This window comes from Aquarana catesbeiana, linkage group LG11 (genome assembly GCF_042186555.1).
Source record: "Aquarana catesbeiana isolate 2022-GZ linkage group LG11, ASM4218655v1, whole genome shotgun sequence".
NCBI classification, from domain to species: domain Eukaryota; kingdom Metazoa; phylum Chordata; class Amphibia; order Anura; family Ranidae; genus Aquarana; species Aquarana catesbeiana.
Window position 1 is genome coordinate 43,919,410 of NC_133334.1, and position 26,265 is coordinate 43,945,674.

Sequence of the window (26,265 nt, forward strand, 5' to 3'; positions counted from 1 at the left end):
ACCAATATTCATTATTTCCTCATCTCCAATCAGTTATTTCGAGTAATTGTGCCCTGACATCAATCATAAGGACAGAAGGTCATTATTATATATCTGCGTTATACAAAACTTCGAAACAAGAAACTATTTACACTGTACTTGGAATGTTTGGAGTTTTTCAGCTCAGCAATAATAAAATTCTCTGTATGTCCAATCATATGATTCAGTGTTCTTGGCATCATCCTTCCTCTTTTTGTCCACATTTTTCTTCCTGAAGTTTAGATCATAAGAGCTGAAAAAAGTCCATCAGTGCAAGATGCAGTATAAAAAGTATTGTTGTGCCATTAAATTAGACAAGTTAATGTAGCAGGCAAGAGCCAGTCAGCCCAATAGAGCTTTTAGAACCATGAAACATGTTCTGCAATGTACAACAGAAACTCCTTGTAATTTATAAAACTGTCACTTATTTCCAAGTTCCGAGTATTTAGAAACAAAACACCAAAGAAACATTTGGTATAAGTACTGTTATCTCTGCCCTAAACTTGATGCATGGAGCATAGCCATTAGCAGGGGCGGACTGATAATTCATGGGGCCCCCAGGCAATCAGAGATTATGGGGCCACACAGTATACAATCACACAGTATACACATACATGTACACACAGTATACACAGACATATGTAAAAAAAAAAACACATATTTATACATACTGTCCCTGGTTTTACTGAGGCTGGCAACCCTGATGGGGCCCCCTAGTGGCCCAGGGCCCTCGGGCAGTGCCCGAGTGGCTCAATGGTCAGTCCTCCCCTGACCATTAGTGCCCCCAAAGTGCTCCGAGCATATGCAGAATGTGCTGGTGACATAAAGATGTTCACTGTAAAAGCTGGACAAAAGCCAATCAAAACTGTATCAGAAGTCCATGCAAACGTATCAATGGTGCAGGTAAAACAATCTTTAATGACTTCTTTTGCTTCAAGCACAGGGCACCTTGTGGATATAGATTCCAGTGCAACTGCCTGTTAACAGTGGAATGGATCAATGCAGCCATATATCAACTGTGGGAGGTTTAGTTGAACAGACTTTTCATTTCCATTGTTGTTAGAAATTCTGTATATAGCCCTACAGAAGACAGTGCACAGTCCACATGGGCTTTTCAGCTTAACTGCAGACAGGAAACAGGAAAGATTATTACAGAGAAAAGACATAGGTCTTGATTTACTAAAGGCAAAAAGACTGTGCACTTTGAAAAGTGCAGTTGCCCTCTACAAGTGCAGTTGCTCCAGAGCTTAGTAAATGAGGTAAGGCTTCATGTTGCAAAGAGTACCCAATCACATGCAAGGGAAATTAAAAAACAGCATTTTTGCTTGCACATGATTGGATGATGGAAATCAGCAGAGCTTCTGCTTATTTACTAAGCCCTGGAGCAACTGCACTGGATGCCACCAGCATTTGCTTCTAGTAAATCAACCCCATAGCGTTTAACATAGATGCAGCTACAAATTTATAAATACTGCCATCTACTGGTTGAAGAATATATCTCTACTGAATACTGATTTACAGTAGTTGTTGCACAAAATACAATTCTACATTTCAACAATTTAATGTTTTTTTACTTTTTAAGAACTAGTATTGTTTTTGGGTCAAGTAATCTCCAGCAAACAGTGAAAAAAATGTGTTTTTGACATCATGTTTCTACTCACATTGCACAAGCCTGACTAAGCAAGTCAGACACAATGTTGCAATCTGTACATGCCATGTCAATCCTTTGTTTTGAAGTACCCCAATAGACACAGGAATGGCCTCTTAAAGGTTTTTTTTTTTGTATTATCAACCCATTCTTTTATATCTACCCTAAAGCCTAACTCCAGCCAATATCTTTTTCTTTGGAGTTGGACTATGGAGGAATTAATAATTCCCATCAAGTTCTTATTTTTACTCGTGATCCTGTTGTGCAGATTTTCCCTTACTCCCTTCCCTTACCATAGATCACAGATGTCAAACTGGCTGCCCTCCAGCTGTTGCAGAACTACAAGTCCCATGAGGCATTGCAAGGCTGACAGTTACAAGCATGATTCCCACAGGCAGAGGTATGATGGGACTTGTAGTTCCGCAACAGCTGGAGGGCTGCCAGTTAGACACCCCTGCCTTAGATGGTCCTGCATCTATAATAGATAATCTATACAATATTAAATAGACCCTTCGAGAAGAACCCAGTGGAAGCTGTTTTGAACAAAAAAAATGACTAAATGCACCAAATCTGAATTTCATTTGGTTATCCGCGTTTTCACTGCCAAGAAGCAAACAATTGCTAAGTCTTGGAGTAAGACAACTATTTCTATTTGAGGAACTTTAGTTTTGTATTAACCTTTGCATGACGATAGGAAAAAATGGTGGCTACCCTGGATGATACGCTGGATTATATACTGGCAAAATGTCATACAATTTGTAATCCTTGGATCACTGACTATCTACTGGCAGATTTTGATCGCTCTTCTCACTTTGACTTCTCTCATTTGGTGTTGGGATCCTGCGCCAAAGATCATTAATCCTCTTTCCCCGCACACCAATCGCCCTAACCTATTCCTTTTCTTGTCCCCCCCCCCCCCATTCCTTTTCTTCTCTTTACCTGTCTTTCTTATCCCATGAACCCCTAGTTGTCCACCATAGAGGTTATATGGCCTTCTGCATGTTTTATGCTTTAACCCAGGAGTGTTCAACCTGTAGCCCATGGGCCGCATGCGTCACAAGACGGCTATGAATGTGGCCCAAAACAAAATTGTAATCTTACTTAGAAATGTTGGATTTTTTTGTAAAAATGCGTTTACACTTAGCAAACACATGCGGCCGAAGAAAAATTTGACAGTGTCAAATGTTTGGACTTTCAAAGGTTTTATCTTCCCACTGAAAAATATGCCACTCCTCACAATCACACCTTATTCATGTTATCCTTTTTCAGCAGCACCTATATTTGTGAGCAACTATTTTCAAGGATGAAGCACATGAAGGGCAAACTTAGAACCAAAATATCTGATGAGCACTTTGAGAATTCATTGAGAATTGCTTCTCCATCCATCAAACCTATAAAATATTACAAAAAAACATTTTTTTTTTACTCAGATTATACATTATCTATATCAGTGATTGTTAACTTGTGACTTTTTCTGCTCATTGTAAGTGTATTTTATGTGTGGCCCAAGACCATTCCTCTTCTTCCAATGTGGCCTAGGAAGGTCAAAAGTTGGAAATTTTGGTGCCGAAACTGAAAATGCAGGATGCGCTTTGCCAAAAGCCGAAACCAAAAATGAGAGTTTTTTAAAAATACATGTACTTTTATATATAATTGTATCATATATTATATTTATTGTCGGGCATTATCGGCTCCTTTATCGCAAGATAAGCTCAAGAAAAATGCATCCCTTTAAATTCTATGTTTGTCTTCACACTGGTCCATTGCACTTCTGTGGTGTTAAAAATCTTGCTTGCTGAATTTTTGGTCAGTTAAAAAAAAAGCGCACCATAGACGCACCTCCCCGTTGAAATGCATTCAAAACGCAGCAGGAACACATCAATAACGCACTTGTGTTATGTTCGTAATCCCGTTTTTGAGTCACATGACCTATGAAAAACACACCACAGTGAAATCACATCAAAATCAGTGCCGTTATCGTTATCTTTTTTTTTTTTTATCGGTAAAATGCTGAAAACACCATTTTTGGCTGACATGTTTTGGCGGCCGAAATTTTGGTGCATCTCTAACTCTAACCCTTCAGTTTTGGGATTTGATGTCCCTGTTATTATTATTTCTAGTCCACATCAAGGTTATTAGAACAGAATGTTTTCAGTCATCTTGATCATGGGCCTGCTAGTTCTATATTATATGGTGCTAACCTATAGTAATATAAAGCTTATGTACTACCTCTGTTCATTTGCCTCGAATGCTTCTGAATATTGTTTGAAAACTCAAAAATTATTAAAATGAAAAACTTTGACTGGAATTTGACTTGATCACACTGCTGTCCAGCTACGATACAGCATAGATCTGAATACTTTAGTTTATGAAGTGAAGCTATCTAAAAGACATTCTGCATTTTCATGTGGAGAGTTGGGTGGGGATAATTTTCTGCTGGCAGTCTATACTCATTGTAGGTTGTTGCTTCCTTTTTATGTGTCTTGTTTTACACATTTTTTTACAGCACAAACTTATGAGGAATACTACACTGTAACTATTCTTTATAATTATATGTTACTCTTGCCAAGTTGGTGCAGTCATCACAGGGAGTGGATAGGACTGGACAGCAGTAAAAAGCCTTTTCAATATTTCTAACCCTTCCCCATGCTGCTGATAAAGACATTTTAATGATTATATGTTTTACTAATGGTTAAATGACAATATTAAATGCTTATATGCTAATGTTAGTATAATAAACAAGTCCGGTTGTTACAGTCACTTTGTTGAACCTTTGTTGTCCTTGGAATGCGTTTATAGAATGTTATTGGAAAGTTTTGTTGCAAGCTATGGACATACAACCAGTCTCCTAGTAATGTGCAGTAAAACTTTTCAGGCTAGGAGTCATGATTAAGCTTATAAAGTGTTCCATAATAACAGAAAACAATGTTTCTAGTCATCGTTGATGTGCGGCTAATACAAATTTTTAACGAGTTCACATGTGAGATGTTTTAAGGCCCCTATCACACCAGTGCACCAATCAGGTCCGCCTGTCCGTTGTTCAGGTGGACCTGATTGGACCACCCATTGTTCTCTATGAGGCAGTGGATGTCAGCGGACATGTGTCAGATGTCACCCTCCGGCATCTGATCCGGTCAGCTAAAAACAGATGGATTGTCATCAGATGACAATAGGATGGAAAAGTAGGATGCAGTCTGTTTCCATTCAACCGCCAAATAGAGAACGGCGAGCTGTGTCCATGTCTGCTCTGCTTAGCAGAGCGGATACGGACCTGTCACCCACCTGCTCAGTGGGGATCAGCGGAGAGCTCCCCCGCTGAGCAGGTGGATCCACTTGGACGGATTCCGCCCCATGTGAAAGGGTCTTTAGAAATCCTACATGGCAAATATGCAAGATTGGGGTTTAAATCTCGATGAAGATATCAGATCTTAGCTTAAAGTATATGTGAACCCTTGTAAAACAACATACTGTATATATTCAGTGGGGGAAAAATAATTATTTGATCCCCTGAAGATTTTTTAAGTTTGCCTACTTACAAAGAAATAAAGGGTCTATACTTTTTTATCATAAGTGTACTTTAAATGATAAAGACAGAATATCAACCAAATATCCAGAAAAAAACACATGATAGAAATGTTATAAATTATTTTGCAGTTCAATGAGTAAAATAAGTATTTGATCCCCTACCAACCAACAATAATTCTGACTCCCACAGACTGGCTACAGTATGTCCTCATGTGGTACACAGGTTAGTCCTGTCAATGTAAGAAGGTGCTCCCAACGACAACTCTTTATGTGTGAAAAAGACACCTGTCCACAGAATCTCTTTCTTCCATTCAAACCTCACCAACATGGGCAAGACCAAAGAGCTGTCAAAGGACGTCAGGAACAAGATTGTAGACCTGCACAAGGCCGGAATGGACTACAAGACCATCAGCAAGAAGCTTGGTGAGAAGGAGGCAACTGTTGGAACGATTATTCACAAATAGAAGAAATACAAAATAACCATCAATCGCCCTCGGTCTGGAGCTCCATGCAAGATTTCGCCTCATGGGGTAAGGATGATGGTGGGAAAAGTGAGGGATCAGCCCAGAACTACATAGGAGGAGGTTGTGAATGATCTCAAGACAGTTGGGGCCACGGTCTTGAGACCTCAAGAAAGCACATGTACAGGCCCATCTGAAGTTTGCCAATGAACATCTAAATGATTCAGAAAAGGTTTGGGAGAAAGGACTGTGGTTAAATGAGACCAAAATGTAGCTATTTGGCTTTAACTCAACTCACCGTGTTTGGAGGAAGAAAAATGCTGACTATGGCCCTAAGAACACCATCCCTACAGTCAAGAAACTTTATGCTTTGGGGCTGTTTCTCTGCTAAAGGTACAGGCCGACTTTGCTGCATTGAGGGGCCAATGGATGGGGCCATGTATTGTAAAATCTTGGATGAGAACCTTCTTCCCTCAGCCAGAACCCTGAAGATGGGTTTGTGGATGGGTCTTCCAGCATGACAATGACCCAAAACATACTACCAAGGCATCAAAGGAGTGTCTCAAGAAGAAGCACATTAAGGCCATGGAGTGGCCTAGCCAGTCTCCAGCCCTTAATCCTACTTAAATTTTTTGGAGGGAGCTGAAACTTCGAGTTGCCAAGCAACAGCCAAGAAACCTTAAAGTGGAGTTCCACCCAAAAGTGGAACTTCCGCTTATATGCTTCTTCCCCCCCTCCGGTGTCACATTTGGCACATTTCAGGGGGGAACGGGGACACGTTTAAGACAGGTCCCCTTCCCCACTTCTGGGAGACGGGCCGTGGCCCGATCTCCCGGAAGTTAGGCCCCCCCTCCTCCTTCGCCAGGCCAATTAGAAAGCGAAGCATGCTACGCGTATGCGCAGTAGGGAACCAGCAGTGAAGCCGAAAGGCTTCAATGCCTGCTTCCCTTACCAGGAATGGCGGCGGCAGCACCCGGGAGCCGATCCGAAGATCGGCTGGGGTACCGACACCGCGGTCTCCCTGGACAAGTAAGTGCCCTAATATTAAAAGACAGCAGCTACAGTATTTTATGTATGTATTTTACTTTTTCTTTTTTTTTGGGCTGGACCTCCTCTTTAAGAATTTAGAGAAGATCTGTAAAGAAAAGTGGACCAAAATCCCTGCTGAGATATGTGCAGACCTGGTAACCAAGTACAAGAAACGTCTTACCTCTGTTATTGCCAACAAGGGTTTCCCCACCACGTACTAAGTCATGTTTTGCTTGGGGATCAAATACTTATTTTACTCACTGAACTGCATCTCAATTTATAACATTTGTATCATGTGGTTTTTTTCTGGATTTTTGGTTGATATTATGTCTCTATCATTTACAATACACCTATTATAAAAATGATAGACCCTTCATTTCTTTGTAAGTGGGCAAACTTATAAAATCTGCAGGGGGTCAAATAATTATTTTCCCCACTGTATATATATATATATATATATATATATATATCTCTGCTCAGTTGCATAAGGGGCTTACAGAGGTAGGGGTGGAGAAACAGTAGCACACTGATCTTCCCAGTAAATGGCTGTGTGTTGGTGGGTGTCAGCAGATGTCTTGGCCATTGGAGGACAGGCAGGCTGGCAGGCTCTCAGCACATCCATAAAACTGACCACATTGGGATAGAAAGGCCTACTGTAATCAGTTTGAAATAGGAAAGCAGGGGGACTGGCAGGAACAACAGGTATTTCACACGAAGGAGCGAATACAAAGACAACAGGATACTTTTTACCACAAATACATTGTACAGCAGACACATATCAGGAATATGAAATGTTGAGGTAGCATATTATTTAACACTTGACTTGTCAGGATCTTCACGGCTGTCTCTAAATCTTTACTTTTACTTTGTAAATAGTTTCTTCTAAATGCTGATTTCTTTATCACTACTAAAAATGTCCCCAATAGGGACACATATAGCAATAATAAAAACCTGGCAGAGGCTGCAGCCCTTCCCTGGAATGGAAAAAATAGATAAAAAAATGTTGTCAGAAGTTGTATTGTAAGCACATCGGTTCCTTGTCTGATTGAAATGCTCTTACCCTATATTAGCATTTCTTGTAGATACTGTAATGTGCATTGTCATACGTTACCTGCTTTTTGAGTAGAACAAGTTTGAATAGCTGTATGTGTGAAGTTAAGTACCCAGAAACGTTTACAATAATTCCTGGTGTGATATCAAGTACATGAAACTATTTTCCCCTAGAATATAAACATATTCAGTAATATTGCTTTTATCTCAAATGCAAAGTATATTACATTTTCAGATCTGTTGATTGTTACATTCTGTTCTTGTCTGGCAGGCTGACTTGAAATCACACAGTCAGGGAGCACACTTGCACCAATTGCTCTGAGACACCCTTTGTTAGTAAATGGATTTGGCTAAGCCTCTGCTTCTTTTACACAATGCATCGGGGAGGAAGCTGGAGATGGCAAATAACTGTTTAGGACATGGAAGAATAGAAGAAACAAGAAGCCAGAGGGCAGCAATCATATGCAAGAGGTAACCACCGCTGCTTTCCATTTTAGAGAGAAGTTTGTATGGAAATGTATGTTATCCCCTTTGGCTGTCTTTTTGGGGACATTACTGCTCTACACATGCATGACTCTGAGAAGGTATCAAAGTTTTGGTATATTTATATGTTTTATAATTTAGCAGTTTTCACATCACTCAGCAACATTCTGTTTCACACATAAAAGTCTTTATTGTTTTTGAGAAAAAATACCCACCAAATTGATCCACTATTATCAGTTACAAGTATGAATGCATGATAGTTAGTTCTATTAGAAATATGCAATTTTGTTCACAACTGAGGGCGCCAAAAAGGTGTAATTTATAATGGGTGAAAATAGATAATTAAGGGGTATCTTGTCCTATAATGTAAGGTAAATCTGTAACAAACCTGGACAGTTCAGATTGCGCCTATGATGCCAATGATGTAGAAACTTCAAACCACATATCAGAAAGTAGTTCCAGGGATGCATGAAGCTAAAGGTAAATGCAAATCTTTACTCTTCCTGTAACCTCCACCCTCACCTACCTTTTGAGCCCCATTGATTAGTAAGACTGCTGACTCTTAAGCCTGGTACACACTAATACCCCGTACACACGGTCGGATTTTCCGACGGAAAATGTTCAATGGGAGCCTTTTGTCGGAAATTTCCGACTGAGTGTAGGCTCCATCAGAATTTCTGTTGCACAAAATTTGAGATCTGGTTCTTAAATTTTCTGACAACAAAATCTGTTTGCATAAATTCCGATCGTGTGTACACAATTCCGACACACAATGTTCCACGCATGCTCGGAATCAAGCAGAAGAGCCGCACTGGCTATAGAACTTCATTTTTCTCGGCTCGTCGTACGTGTTGTAAGTCACCGCGTTCTTGACGTTCGGAATTTCCGACCAACTTTTTGTGACCGTGTGTATGCAAGACAAGTTTGAGCCAACATCCGTCGGAAAAAAACCTAGGATTTTGTTGTCGGAATGTCCGATCGTGTGTACGAGACATTTGAGTGTACTGGTGTTGAGGCTTGACTCACAGGGGATCCTATAGCCATGTATTTCCAGGCGTGGAGCGCATGCCAGAAGTCATGATAGACACGGCTGCGTGACTAAAATGCGTGACTAAAATATGTCTTATTGGCCAGATCTTGGCTTTGTCTGGGCCTCACTCTGGATTAGTTCCTATTATCATTCGATCTCATATAGAGGCGTGGAACGCAAGCCAGACGTCATGATGGACATGGCCGCATGTCGAAATGTTTTATACTGGTTTGCGTAATTATTATTGATTACTGTATGTATATCATTGCGCAATGTGTGGATTCAGACTCATACCCCAGTTGAAGTCTTTGTAGATGAAACGCGTCAGTTTGATGAGTCCTTTCCATGCCATTGCGCCCATTTTTCTATGCATTTGTGATCACAATAAGGAGACATTTATTGATGCTTGACATCCCGAAATTAATGTGACTTTTCTACTTTTTAAATAAAGTAGTCAAGCGGTTTTACACTATGTGGAGGTCTTCTGTTTTTTATGGATGCTGCTATCGGTATCTTAACAAGTGGTTCGGCTGTGGAGGAGAACTTTGCCGCCCCTACTTTTGGATACCATCTTTATGACTACCAACCTGATCCTTAAGGCTGGGTTCACACATGTGTGGTGCGAATTCCAGCTCCGTTTTCTCTGCGAAGATAAAAAACAGCTATTCAGCGGTTCCTCTCCGTTGTAGCTGCAGATCAGTGAGCAGGGAGAGGGGGGAGGTGTAGTGAGGAGAAGGAGAGAATTCGTGTTCAGAACGGAATGCATCTGCGAATCAGATGCGTTCCCATAGAAGATAATGTGCTTGTAATTCGCACCGCAACGCCCAGAAAACGCACACGCTTTTTGGGCAATGCGCAGTGCGAATGCAACACACATATGTGGACCAGCTGCATTCAAATTAATGCATTTTAAAATGTCCTGCGAATTGGATGCGGTGTAAGCCGCATCTAATTCGCATAGGTGTGAACGGGGCCTCATACTTCACGCTTGGTTGATGCTGCCTTATGATAATTGTATTCAATCTCCTCTCCTGGGTGGTGGATGCACATATCGTGGTGACTCCTTAAGTCATACTCTTGGATTTCTTCTCACAAATTTATGTGAATGAACTAGTGTTTTCAATCACCAATTGAACTATACAGTTAATGTTGGTAATGTCACTCCAATTTTTTTTTTATATGAAAGTATATTTTTGCACAGTACACTTTATTATGTTGACACGTCAATATTCAGTTGATGTTGTTCAGGTCACCTAATCTTCTTTATTTGGTTATGTATGGCAGTCACATATTTGCAGAGTGCACTTTATTATGTTGATATGTAAATATTCACTTTTTATATTTAACGCTGCACTTTTTTTTTTTATTTTATGCGTATTCCAGGTCCATTTTCGTTTTTTCAATACACGTTTTTGATCCACTGAAGTCTATGGAACCAAAGGCCAGAAAAAAGTCCCTGGCCCTTTCCATAAAATGCACAGATGTGAACGTGACCCATAGGAAACCATGTTAAATGGACTGTAATGTGTTGCTGCAAAACGGAAAACGCACAAAAAAATGCATAGGTGTGAACCAGGCCTAAAGCCCTGCCCACTGTTACTGCAATATGGCCACACCCACAATTCACAGTGGCACAGCATTCTCCTTCTCATGGTGCCCAAGGTATTTTGTCTTTATATCGTAAATGTCTGCCTCTTGTTCCAAAAGTCTGCCAACCAATTGTTTCAGGGCATGTTAAAAATGAGGGCATAAATACAACAACTACAAATGAGAGTTTGGTTTTGTGGGTGCAGTTAACAGTGAGCATATTCAGTAGGGTGTCCCCAGATTTCATTTTGAAAATCTGGTAACCGTACTGGGATGTAAACTTGCAAATTAACTTATCACTCCTACAATTCTACTCCTTTCTGCTAAATCCCACCCCAGACTGACAAATACTCAAAGAATTCCATGCATTTCTTTCCTGTACTCCCAGATAACATCCCAAAAGCAACCTCATCTTTGCACATGACCATATCCTCTCTTTCACTTTCTCACTTTCCTGCATTCCTGTATCCAGAACTTCTCATGAGACTCTCCTCTTTTTGGAATTATCTCCTATATGCAGCTCTGCACGTTCCAACCCTTAAGACACAACTTCTGGGAAAATATCTGCTTTTATAGGGCTTCCACAGAAATGCTGATACTTATAGAAAACAATAATTAAAAAGAAAAATATCTGATTCTTTTGCCGCTAACTGTATAACAAATAAATGTATTACATAGAAAGTACAAAGACACACAGACACAAGTTAAAAACCAAGGTCTACCTAATGAAACCCAAGATACTCCCAATTCAAAACATATTTACTATAAGTACATCCTACGGTATAAATCAATGAATCAAAAAACTTGTATCAAATATACAGATAAGGATGTAATAATCATATAACAACAGCGGTGGTACTCTCTTAGAACAGCGAGTGAAATGGTTAATTCTGCAATCATTAGGGCACCTGTAGAGTTGCCAATCAACAATATGCTGAATCATCCACTTCTTCCACAAATTAGAGGGATATATTATTATTACTATTCAGGATTTATATAGCGCCAACAGTTTACGCAGCGCTTTACAACATGGGTGCAAGACAGTACAGTTACAATACAAATCAATACAGGAGGAATCAGAGGGCCCTGCTCTTTAGAGCTAACAATCTAGAAGGGAGGGTCAAGTGGAACAAAAGGTAATAGCTGTGGGGAATAAGGTGATGGAGAAAATGAAAATACAGTTGTTAGGTGTGTGTAGGATAGGCTTCTCTGAAGGTAAGTGTTTTCAGGAAACGTCTAAAAGCCAATAGAGTAGGAGATAAGCGGACAGATTGGGTTAGGGCGTTCTATAGGATTGGAGAGGCTCTGGAAAAATCCTGGAGGCAAGCATGGGAGGAGGGGACGAGGGAGCTAGAGAGTAGGAGGTCTTGAGAGGAACGAAGAGAACGAATAGGTTAGTATTTAGAGACTAGGCTAGTGATGTAGCTGGGGGCTAAGATGTGGCTTGCTTTGTAAGAAGTTGTTAGTATTTTGAATTTAATTTGTTTAGTGAGCGGAAGCCAGTTGAGTCATTGGCAGAGAGGAGTAGCAGACTCAGAGTGATTTGTAAGGTGGATGAGTCTGGCAGCAGCATTCATGATGGATTGAAGGGGGGATAGACTATGTAGTGGTAAGCCAATAAGAAGGGAGTTACAGTAGTCGAGGCGAGAGATGACCAGGGAGTGAATAAAGATATAAAGAGCTTTGTTGTGTCATTGGTTAGAAAAGGGCATATTTTGGAGATGTTGCGGAGGTTGAGGCGGCAAGATTTGGACAGTGATTGGACGTGGGGCTTAAAGGAGAGTTCAGAGTTCAGGACTACACCTAGGACCTTGGAAAGCGGGGATGGGCTTATAGTTGTGCCAAAAATTTTTACAGAGAGATCAGGGGAAGGGGCACATGGGGGAGTAAAAATGGTAAGTTTGGTTTTGGATAGATTGAGTTTTGGGAAGTGGTGTGACATCCAAACTGATATATCTGTTAGTCAATTAGTGATACATGAGGAGACAGAGGGAGTGAGCTGAGGGGTAGAGATATTGATTTGGGCATCGTCAGCATAGAGGTGGTATTGGAAGCCATGGGATGCTATCAGCTGACCCAGGAAGGAGGTGTAGATTGAAAATAGGAGAGGTCCAAGAACAGAACCTTGGGGACCCCAACAGAGAAAAGTAGGTGAGAGGAGGAAATAGAATTGTAAGTAATGCTAAAGGTGCAGTTGGATAAGTAGGAGGAGAACCATAGAAGAGTACAGTCACGGAGACCAATGGCATAGTTTTTTGAGGAGAAGGGGGTGGTCAACCATATCAAAGGCAGCAGAGAGGTCCAAGAATAGGAGTACAGAATAGTGTCCATTGGTTTTGGCTGTTAGTAGATCGTTTGTTAGTTTTAGAAGAGCAGTTTCTGTGGAGTGTTGGGGACAAAATCCAGATTGAAGGGGATCAAGAAGGCTATTATCAGCAAGGTGGTCGCTCAGTCTGTTGTAGACCAGACGTTCAAGGAGTTTGGATAAAAAGGGGAGCAAGGAGATGGGGCGAACAGGGGGCAGAGGGCAGGTGGTAAGATGGATGTAAGCAAGTAGTTTAGCAACCTCGCCTATAGTGGTGGGGTTGAAAGAGGGAAGTAATGATTGTACCTGTGGGCATGAGGTGTAGAGCGTGGAAGGTATCTGAACAGTAGAGATCTCCTTGCGAACTGTATCAATCTTCTGTTTGAAGTAACTGGCGATCCCCTGGGCAGTGAGTGAGTTAGTGGGTGGAGGCAGTGGAGGACGAAGTAGAGAGTTGAATATAGAGAAGAGTTGACGGGACAGGATGATAAGTTGTTAGTGAGAGTGATAAAATAGGTCTGCTTGGCAGTAAGGAGGCTGGAATTATATTTTTGGAGGGCAGATTCATATTGGTTGAAGTCTTTCTGAAACTTAGTCTTATGCCACAAGTGCTCATGAGCGCGACTATGTTTTTCAGACTTCTAGTATCATCTGTTTGCCAAGGTTGAAGGGGTCGGGGCCTGATTCTGTGTACAGCGAGAGGGGCCAGTGAGTCCAGTGAGGCTATTAGTGAAGCGTTGTAGACAGAAGTGGCTAGGTCGATACAGGATAGGGGTGAGATTTTGTCATAGAGGTCATCGGTAGCAGAGTAGTGAAGAGAAGGGTTGAGATGACGTAGGTTTCTGCAGGTAACGTTTAAGTGGTTGGAGGGAGAGGAGGTGGAGGAGAGGGAGAGAGTGAAACTATAAGGTAGTGATCAGAGAGAGGGAATGGATAGTTGGAGAGGTTGCATGGAGTGCATAGGTGGGAGGAAACGAGGTCAAGGGTATTGCCTTCAGAGTGAGTAGGAGCATGTATCTATTGCTTCAGGTCAAGGGAGGAGGTTAAACTGAGAAGTTTGGAGGTGGCAGGAGTGTTAGTATTAATAGGGAAGTTGAAGTCACCCAGAATGATTGTGGGGATTTCCGAAGAGAGAAAGTAGGGTAGCCAGGCAGAGAAGTCATCAAGAAAGGTTGATATCGGTCCAGGGTGCCTGTAGATCATAGCTATCCTTAGAGAAAATGGAGAGAAAAGACTAATGCAGTGTGCTTTGAAAGAGAAGAGTGACAAAGAGGGAGGTAGGTGAAGTACCTGAAAGGCGCTATGTGGGGCTAGAAGATTCCGACACCCCCTCCCTTACGTACACTGGATCTGCAGGAGTGAGTCCAGATTAGACCACCATGGGATAGGGCAGCAGAGGACGCAGTGTCAGATTCATGAAGCCAGGTTTCGGTAATGGCGAGTCGGTTAAATGAGTTAGTGATAAAGAGGTCATGGAGAGAGAGGAGTTTGTTACAGACAGAGTGGGAATTCCAAAGGGCGCAAAAGAAAGGGAGTCTGGTCTTGTGGAGAAGAGAAATGGGAACTAAATTGTGTGGATTGTAGCTGCTGCCAGAGGGTGCGGGGGAATGGGTGCGTTGAGTAAAGTTAAATGATGAAGGGCCCAGGGTTTGGGGATATATCTCCAGAGGCTAGGAGCAGCAGAAGGGTGAGGGAGGTAATATGGGAGTGGGATTTATATGAAGGGACATGCCCTATTGTCCTGGAGATTTTTTTTGTGTGCAAATTTAGAATTAGCAGGAGTTGGTGGGTGCAGTAATAAACAGACATAAGCAAAAGCAGATAGCAGTGTTCCAGTTTTTGGGTGGAGTTGTTTCAGCAAGACATACCTACAATTAATAAACAGACATAAGCAAAAGCAGGTAGCAGTGTTTTGCCCCGTACACACGGTTGGACTTTGTTCGTACATTCCGACAACAAAATCCTAGGATTTTTTCCGACGGATGTTGGCTCAAACTTGTTTTGCCTACACACGGTCGCACAAAGTTGTCGGAATTTCCGATCGCCAAGAATGCGGTGACGTCAAGCACGTACGACGAGACTAGAAAAGGCCAGTTCAGAACCAAGCGAGGCACCCTTTGGGCTCCTTTTGCTAATCTCGTGTTAGTAAAAGTTTGGTGAGAGACGATTCGCGCTTTTTCAGACTCGTGGCTTTCAGATCGTTTTCTGCCGTTCAGTTTGTGCTTGTGGGTTTGTATCTGCTCTTCAGTGCGTGCAGTCAGTTCGTATTGGAGTTTTCTGTGCGATCTTGTCCGCTCGTTGCTGTTTTTCAGGTCGCTCTTCACAGGCCTTGCTGTTCTTCAGTGCGTTCTGTTATTTCGTTCTGAGCAGCCGACCGTTTTCTAGCCATGTTGCGTATGCGTACTCCTCGTAGAGTTCGTGCTGTGCGGGGGCTTGGTGTTGGGGTCCTGACCTTGACACAAGTCCAGTCCATGAACAGGGTGGGGAGGAGTTCATGGACCAAGAATTGGTTGCTTCAGCGTGACCAGTTCTGTTATATGCCTTTGCTCCGTGAGATCCGTGAGAATAATCCTGATGATTTCAGGAACTTTCTCAGGATGACGGACCCCGTATTTCACCGTCTGTTGGCTTCGCTGACCCCCTATATCAGCAGGCAGGATACCTGCATGAGGCAAGCCATCACTCCGGAGCAGAGGTTGGTCGCTACCTTGCGGTATTTGGCCACAGGGAGAAGCCTGCAGGACCTCAAGTTCTCGACAGGCATCTCCCCCCAGGCTCTGGGGATCATTATCCCAGAGACCTGTTCTGCCATCATACAGGTCCTGCAGAAGGAGTATATGAAGGTAAGATTTTTATCCTTTTATATCACATTTTATTGTATTTAATGTTTGATAATGTATTGTATTTCTTTCCTCATTCCCTAATTACCATGATTGTATTATGCTGTGAATGTCCCCTTTGTCCTCATGCATGCTGGATTTTTATGTAATTATTATTTTAGGTCCTTCATACATATTTGCCCTTCAATAACCTCCCCAGCATGGTGTCTCCTGCCCTATATTCACCTCATGTAGTCACTTAACAATGTATTTTATCAGCTCCATAGTAGTGCTTTACCCCAAACACCCCCTAAAATGTTTTGAAATGTTATTTTTTATTTAAATTCAGGCAGAGGGCCAGAGGCTTTTTTTTGTGGTGTCCCCAAATTTTTTGTAACCCTCCCTCCCCCAACTGCTAAGTCAGCTGATCCCAATTCTCTATCCTCAATCATCTATCTGCTGACTTTGCCAAACCCATACACACTATACCCATCTCTTTAGTGCTCAGATTTATGGATGAATTCCCCAAAGCATGTAATGCAAGGGCCTGCCTGTATACTTTCCAATGGTACTGTTTAAAGTTCTTGTATCCTATTATGATCTTGATAGGTAATAGCAGAATGTCCAAATGTGCTCAAATGTGTACAGTGTGTATTTATATCTTTGTATTATGACACTTCTTACCTGTCCAGTGGGCTGACAATAGTGTAACTAAGGAGGGGCTGTTCCAAGTAATACCCTGTATTTAGGCATTCATCTCTCAATGAAGTGAAGAGGGTTACCTGTCCAAGAGTTCCCCCCCCTATAATGTTAGAAATGGCCCATGAGAGGGGGGGGGGGAAATATGATAGGTGTACCTTATACTTTGTTGTTGTTAAATTCCCCTTAATAAATGCTATCTGGAGGTTGACCCATAATGTTTGTGTCTAATCTGCTTTCCAGGTTTCTGTGAAAAAATAGTAATGTTTATTGTTTTTTCCTCAACAGTTTCCTTCCACGCCACAGGAATGGCAGACTGTGGCCTCCCACTTTGCCCAGCGGTGGGACTTTCCTAACTGCGGAGGGGCAATTGATGGGAAACACGTACACATCGTCCCACCACCCAACTCGGGGTCGTACTATTATAATTACAAGGGGTTTAATAGTATAGTGATGTTGGCGGTGGTGTCGGCTAATTACGACTTCTTGTATGTGGACGTGGGGAAGAATGGCCGGATGTCCGATGGTGGAGTGATCGCCCAGACGGAGTTCTACAGCGTCTCCAGAATGGCAGCTTGGACTTGCCACCTCCAGAGGACAATGTTGAAGGTCTCCCATTTGTGTTCGTTGCTGATGAAGCATTTGCGCTGGGGGACCACCTGATGCGGCCATTCCCGATGAGGACCCTCACCCCGGAACAGAGGGTTTTTAATTACCGGCTGGCCAGAGCCCGAAGAGTGGTGGAGAACACATTTGGAATCCTGGCCAGCCGGTTCCGATTATTTATGACACCCATCCATATAGCGGAGTATAAACTGAACCATATAATACTTGCCTGCTGTGTTCTCCATAATTTTCTACGAAAACATTCAGCCAACTATGCTGGCTCAGTTGGGCCTGAGGCCGGAATCCCAAATACATCAACAATGACGGCACTTGAAAGCGGCCGTCCTGGCTTGCCCTCCCTGAATGCCCGTGATGTCCGGTTACGATACCTGGAGTTCTTTGCGGGTAGGGGGGCTATCAATATGCCAGACAATATGTGACACCTTTTTCAAATAAAAAACAACCAAAAGAAATTCTTGGTGGACATTTACTGCTTGTGTTTGTTTTAGCTGACCCTGACAGAAATGTGTTGAGTGCAGAAAATGTCGTGATTGGGTAACCTTATAAAAAACAGTGTTGGCTGGTACTTCCTAAATGCAAAAACACATTTCACTACAAGTGCACTTGCAACTGCACTGAACCTGCACTTGTAGTGCAAAGAGGATTTGCCCTTAGGAAATAACCCCCATTTGTGCGTAAAACAAAAATTACATCACCCCAAAAGTGTTGTAGTGTTGAGACAATAATCCACACATTCTTGAGTAAGGCACTTTTTTATACCTGCACAATCACATGTGCATTTCCCAAAGGTTTTGAAAACAAACCAACATGTTTGTTGTATAACAATGTTTGCAGTAGCATTATGAAAAATCAAAATATCCATTTCAGCTAAAACAGGCCTGTGTAAAACCAACAAGAAAGCCAAAAAACTTGAACTTACAAAGTTCACATTAGGTAAAACCTGAAGGCTATATCAGACATCAGTATTTAGGAACTGGGTTTGATATAGCGTTCAGATGGGGGGAAATCACCCCTGGAAAAGCCAAATTTGGAAGATGCACACCAATTTACAAATGTCCACATGTGCTATCTGCCATCAGGGGGGATCAAGGGACGTGTTTGGTGGGAGCAAGCCCTTCCTCAACGCTACTTTATAATTGAGGAAGGGGTTGCCCCCCCAAAACGCGTCCATTGATCTCCCGTGATGGCAGATAGCACATGTTGGCACACTGTGTGCATCCTCCAAATTTGGCTTTTCTAAACATTGAAAAAAGTTTGGTACGATAAAACAGGTGATTTTGTGGGGTTTAAATTCGCCCCAAAACATCAATGATGTTATTATTTTTTTTAATAACATCACTGATTTGTTGCTGGATGTTTTGCAATTGGAGATTACACCCCATGATCTCCCCGATCAGTATCTGGGCACTTTCAGATGTAAAGCGTTCTGGATCCCTCACATCACGATCACCTAAAAAGAGATAAAGAACAAAAAAAAAGGTCTCAAAAATCTGCCACCAGCCATCTCTTTTACCTGAGTCTGTGGTCGCAGACACTCACCTGTTGTGGTGCCAATCTCCACCACGTCTTCTTCTTCCTCCTGCTCAGCTTCTTGGGTTGGTATTTCCCCTTCTTCCAGAGAGGGGGGTCTCTGGTCTCCTGGGATGAGGGGTGTCCGAGTCTTTTCTCCCCTATGTAAAACAAAAATGGTATACTTAGCACACAGATATTTGATGGCAGAACTATAGAAATAGGAAACATTGCTTGGAAGTGGGGTACAATTGTCTATTTTAGCCGAGTTCCAAGATGTATATTTTTTATTGCCCTTTGTCAAGCTGCAATACTTTACCTGTTTGGTACAAGCTTCACAGATGGAGACCCCCCTATAGTATACACTGGAGCACCTGTGTGGCCCCCTAATAAAAATGTTGTTCTTGTGTCCCACACTAGTGCTCCAGTGTCCAGATGTGAAAACAGCTGCTCAGTGTCCTCTCCTTACACACAATCTAGTTTGCATTTCATTCTAGTAACAAACCCATCTACACAAACAAATATTTGGCATCCAAGTAGGCCCCCAAAAATGTGTGAAAATGCATATGGCCTAAACAATGGTGTTCTAGAGGCCGAAAGAAAAATGTTTGATACGAACGAATAATGTGCCCATGAACATTAAAGTTGACCTTTGGAAACGTTACAACTAATCAAAGCATATGGAGCAGAACGAACGTAATAAAGACAGAAAGAATAGGAACACAGCACAACTACTTACTTTTTTGCAGCACTCTCCGGATCTTTCGGTACTGCTCTGGCTCTCTCAACTTCAGGTCCGACCACCGCTTCCTGAGCTGATCTTTAGACCTTCGTACCCCGAAATTCCGCTCTAGACTCCTGACCACTTTACCAATGATTTTGGCCTTTCGGATGTTGGGGTTGGGGTAAGGCCCATATTTTCCGTCATAGTCGGACTTCCTCATGATGTCGACCATCTCCAACATCTCCCCAAACGACATATTTGTGGCCTTAAAACATCTCCTTCTGGATCGGGACGTGCCTGGATCCGCCCTTTCCTCCTCCTCCTCCTCCTCGTTGCTACAATTAGCCCGCACCTGCTGTATGTCCGCCATCATGCTCTTCCCCCACTGCGCCGAACGAAAAGGGGCGGGGAATACACTAGAAAGAACGTCAGGGGCGGGCGGAGTTACACGCATGCGCAGTGTATATAAAGCGTAACACGCGTGCATATTACGTTTGATCTGTGAGCGGAGGAAGGAGCATTGAACGCGGCGATCGTAAGAACGAAGGTAAGAGACAAACTTGGGCCTATACTGCTTCTATAGATTGAGGCCTATATTGTAACAAGATTAGGAGAGTTTGGTGTGACATTAGGCTTTGTCTTGTGTTGTGACTTGCAGTGAACATGGATATGGTACTGAAAGATCAGGACTTCATTTCAGTCTTCATAGAGATGCTAAGGGAGCTGCCCTGTCTGTAGGAGATTAAACACCCCCATTACAAGAACCAAGCAAAGAGGAAGGCAGCACTGGAGCAATTGTGTGAAATTGTGAAGCAGGTGATCCCCACGGCAGACATCACTTATTTAAAGATTTTCATTGGTGGCCTGAGGAGCACATATCTGAGGGAGCGCAATAAAGTCCTGGATTCACAGAGATACGGAGCAGCAGATGACATCTATGTCCCCAGGATGTTGTACTACGACAGGCTGCATTTTCTGGCAGGCCAGACTGAACCCAGGTCATCACTCTCCAGTCTTCCTTCCACGCTTCCTTCCCCCCCGGCTGAGGCTTCTGACGCCCAACCTGGGCCTTCCAGGCCACATGTGGAGGAGCCCAGATTGAGCCAGGTATAGCATTCCTCTAAATATTTCTGCTTGTCCAATCAATGATGTTAACTAGATGTTAGTTGGGAGTACTAATTTCTGATTGTGATTGATGATGCAAAAACTAAAACCATGTCCCTTTTTCATACACAGGGAAGTCTCAGCCAGGAGGTGGCCGGGCCGAGCCGGCTGGCTGATCTGCAGGTCCCTCCACCCCCCCTGAAAACAGAAAGTGGCAGTAGGAGGAGTACCCTAGAGGAGGCGGCTATCAGATTTTTTTGTAGGGCTACAGAGGTCCTGGGAGCACCCCACACCAGGCAGGAGAACATTGCTGCCTTCGTAGCCTATAAAATGCAGAGGATGGAGGAGGGCCAAAAAGCCATGTGTGAGGCCCTCATATCAGAGGCTCTGGCGAAAGGTATGAGGGGCCAAATTACACCTCAAACACACCTTCGCGATGGTCCTCCTCCTCCTCCTGCAGGTCCTACTCCTCCTCCAGGTCCTACTCCTCCTCCTGCCACATCTCCAACTGCACAGCCACAGCCCGGAAGGAAGTGTGAAAGGAAGACCAGACAGTGAGGACCCTGGATCCAGTCTGGTCGGCCAAAAGATGCAGCCTCTTGTGGTACCACAGCCTGGGGACACTGATGTCATCTGCTGCTATCCGAGTCTCTGTGAATCCCGGACCAGACTGCCCTCCCTTACATATGGACTCCTCAGGCCACCAATTTTGAGGTTTAAGAATTGATGTCTGCCGTGGGGGTCCCAGGCTTCACTAATTTCTCCTGTTGATCCAGTGTTGCCTTCCTCTTTGGTTCTGAGCCCTTAAGAAAGGATTTTTGTTTGGAATTATACTCTCCTATGTGTTTTACTTCAAAAATGATGGTTTGTTTGTGAGGATTCAGGTACATTTCTAATATACAATGTGAAATGAACAAGGGACACCAACAACAAACAATCTCCTTGAGATTAAATAATAAAAGATATCAATGGTGTTGGGGTAACTTGCCACACAAAACACACCCAAAAATATTCTGGAGTAAAAATAAAAATAACATTGAACAAAGATCAGCCTTGGAAAAAATCCAAACATTAAAGAAAAAAAAAGGCTTAAAAACAAAAAAAAAAAAACATAAAAAATATAAAACTGTCAGATGTGACAACTAATAACAATATATTGAGGGAATCCCACTAAAAAAACACAAATAAAACTTTGTGAGAAGTGTGTGTGAATATGAGCAGCAAAACTACTTAATTCTTGTCACATTATAAAGAAGAAGAGAGTGCGCTGTATTAAACCATTTTTTACATTGCAGCGTGACGAAAGTGCTGTATCCATTGCGAACGCTAAGTTTACCAGAACGAGCTGTCCCGTGTCGGAATTTCTTCTGAGCACGCGTGGCACTTTGTGCGTCGGAACAGGCCACACACGGTCGGAATTGACGCGATCGGATTTTGTTGTCGGAAAATTTTATCTCCTGCTGTCCAACTTTGTGTGTTGGAAAATCCGATGGAAAATGTCCGATGGCGCCCACACACGGTCGGAATTTCCGACAACACGCTCCGATCGGACAATGTCCATCGGAAAATCCGACCGTGTGTACGGGGCATTTCAGTTTTTGGGTGGAGTTGTTTCAGCAAGACGTACTTTGAGAAAGTGCCTCAGCTGCAGATATGCCCCCTGCAAAATATCATCCATATTGTATTCCAAGAGGGCTCAGTAAAAGCTTTCTTTGTTGCTGAGGATGTAGCACATCAAAAGTTACAAACCAGCACATTGAGGTAACATCTATGAATGCTTGTCAGGGCTGGGCTCAGCCATTCCTTCTCAAAGCTGGCCGTTCAGCTGTCGGCTAATTGCCAGCTCCTATCTCTCCACAGTGACTCACCTGTTGATGATATCCTGCTCGTCAGTCCTGCCTACTTAAGCCGTCCAGTCCAGATGATCTCTGCCTTTGCCTTGGTCACATCTCTAGAGACGCTTTCCTGTGTTCCTGTTAAAGACTTGCTTGGCTGACATTCCTTCTGGCTCCAGATCCTGCTTGCTCTTCTACTACGCTCCTCTCTGGCTCCCTGACATTTTGACTTGTCTGATTATCCGTTGCGGTTCCTGAACTCTGACTATGTTTTGACTAAGTTTACTCTGTTTACCTTTTTTTTATTATTATTAAACAAGTGTGATTTAACTGTACTTCTGTCTCAGACTGATTCATGGTTTCTGACAACGTTGTTATTGAAAAATTTTGAATGCTTTGGGTATTAGAAATGTCTCAAGATGGATTTAACCTGGAATTTATCAAAGAAAAGAATGTCCAAATACAGTGATACCTCGGTTCATGAACGCTTCGGTTCATGAACAGGAGCCACGGCCATCTTCCCTGATCTGACACGTGGTCGCAACTTCCTGTAGGTGAGATTGCAGTCACGGAGAGACATGGAAAGTGTACTGTGAAGACACTTGCAGTGTTGAGAAGCTTTTTGGTGTGCTTTTTAGCACATACTGTACAGTACTGTACTGTACATCCCTGTGAACACTTGTAAAGCTTTTTTGTGTGCTTTGTATCTGTACTGTACTGTACTGTGCCGGACATCCAGTTTGGCTCCAAAGAAAACTCAGAGCAAGCCTGCCCATTGAAATGAATGGGCACCGCTGACGAAGCGTCTGCAAAGCGCTTAGGCAGCAGCGGTTTTTGGGCGCATTTAACCCTTTCTTCGGCCTCTAGCAGGGGTTAAAACCGCCCCACTAGCAGCAGAAAAGTGCCGATAAAACTACGGTAAAGTGCCGCTATAACTAGCAGCGCTTTACCGCTAATGTGGCCCGCTGGCAGTGTGAAAGGGGTCTTAATACAGTGTTGTTGCTCTCCATGTCCTTTTATGATGGATGGACTCTTATGCCCCGTACACACGGTTGGATTTTACGATGGAAAATGTCCGATCGGAGCGTGTTGTCGGAAATTCCGACCGTGTGTGGGCTCCATCGGACATTTTCCATCGGATTTTCCGACACACGAAGTTGGAGAGCAGGAGATAAAATTTTCCGACAACAAAATTCGTTGTCGGAAATTCCGATCGTGTGTACACAAATCCGACGGACAAAGTGCCACGCATGCTCAGAATAAATAAAGAGATGAAAGCTATTGGCCACTGCCCCGTTTATAGTCCCGACGTACGTGTTTTACGTCACCGCGTTCAGAACGATCGGATTTTCCGACAACTTTGTGTGACCGTGTGTATGCAAGACAAGTTTGAGCCAACATCCGCCGGAAAAAATCCATGGATTTTGTTGTCGGAATGTGCGAACAAAGTCCGACCGTGTGTACGCCCTATTACTTTTACACCTGGTATGAATTATGATGCCCTTATGATTTGAGTTCCTGTTTAAGTGGAGTGAATATTGTATATTTGTTTCTACTTTGGTCACCTGCTTAATGGGCTCCTAACGGTTTGGGGTGACATCTAAGCCATGCATAAAAGGTCTCGTGGATCCTGTAGAAGTCTGCATGTGAACATTCATACACAACTAATGACAGGTTAAATCCACCTGGGGACTGGATGATGATGCACCAACTATACCAGCCATTCATACAAATTTACGGCTCATTCACATATGTGTTGATTATGAAAAACAAATGTTAGACTGGGTCAATTTGGTTGTTTTGCCGGCTAGCTGGTTAGTGTGCTGGGAAATCTTTGTTTGTGATGTGTGTTGCCCTTCCATGTGCACCTTACTATAAATGCTAGTTATAGGTTGGGGTGGTTGCCACTTTTTGTACAGTTGGTTGAATTGGATGGATGTGGGTATGCCTTCAGCTGCTATTGTGCCCTTGCTGGTTGTCCCGTGCATCCCTGTTCCTTTAATGAGAGGTGGGCTCCCTCTAGGCAAACCTGCCTTAAATCTATGCACTGCTATATTTGCTCCAACTTGGGAAAGTTAGGACTGCAGTACATAGAGGAGCCTTCACAAAGGCACTGCGGTTTACGCATATATTTGCAAATGTGTGCAAACAAAACCCTCTATTTTTAACATAATTTGTTAGACAAAATCAATTTGGTTGTTTTGCAAGCTAGCTGGTGAGTGTGCTGGGAAATCTTGTTTGTTTGTGCTCCTCCTCTTCTTCTTGTGCCACCATAGAAAGCCATTTCCAATGGTGGCACACATGCAGGCTCAATTCCGAACTGCTGTCTGTGTGTCCATTGACACACATACAGTGAGGCTCGGCCCCGTCCCCTCCTCACTGGAAGCTGCTTCAGCTGCTTCACTGAATACAGTGAAGAAGCTTGCAGCCACAGCGCTGGATCAAGATCGGGCTCAGGTAAGTATTTGGGATGGGGGCTGACAATAGAAGTTTTTTACCTTTAATACTGAAAATGCATTAAGGTAAAAAAAATCTTCAGCCTTTACAACCACTTTAAAGAGGAATTCATGTAGAGGAAATGATTGGTTGTGTTGCTGGTGGTTTATCCATTAACTCAGAGCTAACTGGTGTGGTTGTCCTCAGCCTAGCTTTTGGACTGTATCACAACTGGACCAAGCTGGACTGGATAGGGGCTCTTTCTAGACTCAGTCAAGTTATCTGTAAAACACTTTCCTGATTAGTCCAAATACATTAACCTCCCTGGCGGTATGATTCTGTCTGGAATTTTGTGCTGAAAGCGGTACAATTATTTTGCATGGAAATTTGATGCTATGTATTATAGGCCTGCAATTCTTAGTAATTACTTACTTAAACCTGACTAAACAAGACTCTAGTAGACATCCCAGATGTGATAAAGTTTGAAACACAAAATCATGATTTTACATTTTTAAATAATATAATTTTATTCAATAATGTAATACAAACTAAAGAAATTTGTCAGACAAAGAAAATTCAATAAACATCCTGAGTGTGATAAATTTTAAAGCAAGGTACAGCACACAGTCCCACGTCACAATCCGGACAATAGAACCTGCTTTCTTTTCTGATTTTTTTTCCCTTGTCATCTCTGTGTGAACAGCAAACCACACACATCCTGGTAGGTGCTGCCTTTTTTGCGGTTGGCGGTATATAGTCCATAAAGTGCCGACCTGTTAGGCGTTCTGGGTTGGCAACACCAACAGCACGTCGTCCAGGTCTGTTCGCATCAACTGATGGCATCTGGTGTTTGGCAAAAATCTGCTCAGCCACCTTCCAGATAAAATCTGAATGAACAAGAGGCCTGTCACTCCCTGCTCGGTACAAGATGTAAGCGTTCCAAAGGCATTGTTCCAGAAGATGCCTGAAAATCTTTTTATAATATTTTTTCTGTTGTTTCCGCATAGTCGGGTAAAAGGTCATTGCCTGATCGGCTCGGTCGACACCTCCCATAGTGCAATTATAGTCTATGACGACTTGCGGCTTCAGCACATCTTTCCCACCTTTTGTGTGGACCGTGGCAGTGGAGGTATTGTGCACAGTGCTCATGAGACACACGTCCTTCTTGTCTCGCCAACGTATTGCCATCATCTTACCCTTCTGCCAGGCAACCATTTCTCCGGGTTTTAGTTTTTTCTTTCCAAACATAGATGGCATGTCACGTCTGTTAGGCCTAACTGTACCATAGGCATCCGTCTTGTTTTGGATCAAAACCTCAAACAGTTCCGGCGACGTATAGAAATTGTCCATGGTCACACAATATCCCTGGTTCAGTA

The 26,265-nt window shown here is 42.8% G+C and overlaps 1 long non-coding RNA gene across 3 annotated transcripts in view; it reads left to right on the top strand.

Moving 5' to 3' along the window:
- LOC141111979 (uncharacterized) overlaps nucleotides 1-26,265 on the top strand; it is a 178,975-nt gene that overhangs the window by 9,126 nt on the left and 143,584 nt on the right. For all 3 annotated transcript variants that reach the window (XR_012236489.1, XR_012236490.1, XR_012236488.1), the window contains exon 2: nucleotides 8,003-8,202. This is a non-coding gene — a long non-coding RNA (uncharacterized lncRNA). The remainder of the gene's footprint in view (nucleotides 1-8,002; nucleotides 8,203-26,265) is intronic.